The sequence below is a fragment of the Microtus ochrogaster genome, chromosome 5 (assembly GCF_000317375.1).
Source record: "Microtus ochrogaster isolate Prairie Vole_2 chromosome 5, MicOch1.0, whole genome shotgun sequence".
Classification (NCBI taxonomy): Eukaryota; Metazoa; Chordata; class Mammalia; order Rodentia; family Cricetidae; genus Microtus; species Microtus ochrogaster.
Genome location: NC_022012.1, coordinates 74406389 through 74407737, shown reverse-complemented (window position 1 = coordinate 74407737; position 1349 = coordinate 74406389). Strand labels below are relative to the sequence as shown.

At 47.9% G+C, this 1349-nt stretch overlaps 1 pseudogene; it reads left to right on the top strand.

The window, feature by feature from the left end:
* On the top strand, nucleotides 1–502 carry LOC101985965 (annotated as a pseudogene).
* The last annotated feature ends 847 nt before the right edge of the window (nucleotides 503–1349 follow it).

The following is a 1349-nucleotide window of genomic DNA, read 5'->3' as shown; positions in this document are numbered from 1 at the left end:
ATGCATCTTAGCCATGGTTCTCCATCTGTGAGAAAGACACACTGCATGGTCTGCGATATGCATCTTAGCCATGGTTCTCCATCTGTGAGAAAGACTCACTGCAGTGGTCGGAAACACAAAGAGACCGTGAAATACTATTACCAGAAATGGAAGAGCAGGCCAAGAGCCTGCTTGACAACACAATGGCTGCATTTCAACAAGGAAAGATACCTCCAGCTCCATTTTCTGCTCCTCCTTCTGCAAGGGCCAGGATCCCACCTCCCCCGAGTCTCCCAGATCTTCCTTGCCTGAGCATGATGCCTGCACCCCATGTGGGAGGCCCTCCCATGATGCCAGTAGTAGGCCCCCTCCTCCTGGGATGAGCCCAGTGGAACCTGCTCCTGGAATGAGGACACCCATGGGTGGCCACATGCCCATGATGCCTGGGCCTGCAATGATGAGACTTCCCACTATCTCTATGAAGTTGCCCACTTAGTTTGGTATGACTCGGCCAGACAGATAAGATAAGAAAAAGATTGTTCTTTTCCACCAAGCGATCACCATGCTAAGCCTGAGTGTCTTCTAGCTGCATGACAAGGAAGACTTACCCCATCCTAACAGAGAGAAGAGTTTTGGAGGGGAGAAGTGGATAAAAGAAGTGCAGCTTTCACTTATATTGTGAAATATGAAAATGAAATTGTCTAGTGCCCCGTCAAGTGCTACCTGGATCCTGGAACAACTCAGTCACGATGCTGGTAGTGGGAGTGTACGTATATAAACACTTGCAGGTACACGAGTGTTTCCAGCAACTTCAATGCGCAGCAGCAGCAGCAGAATGCATAAAGAAAGTGAAGTGCATTCCTCAACATGAAAAGGGACCAGCCAGGGCTGGAAGGATGGCTCAGCGGTTAAGAGCATTGGCTGCTCTCCCAGAGGACCAGGGTTCAATTCCCAGCACCCACATGGCAGCTCACAACTGTCTGTAACTCCAGTTCCAGAGAACCTGACCAAATGCGCATAAAATAAAATATAAAAAGAGGAAAAGGAACCAGCTATGAACAGAGTGGATAACATGGATGAGTCTCTCAATCATTAAGCCTCATAGACTCATACATATAAAAAGGAATACTTATACACACTAATCTGTAGTGACATAAAGTGAATCATTACATGCGGGTGTTATGCCCAGATTGGGGGGACCCCCAAAAGACCACCACGGAGACCGAAACCCATATGTAAAGGCAAAGAACCTTTATTTAAGCTTGAGCTGGGACCCTCTGTCTATCTGTCACAGTGGTTGAGAGTAGAGAGTGCCCAGCCCAGTTGGGGTAGGGGTTTTATCATAGTAGAAGTTGTTGGGGTGAAGGGTT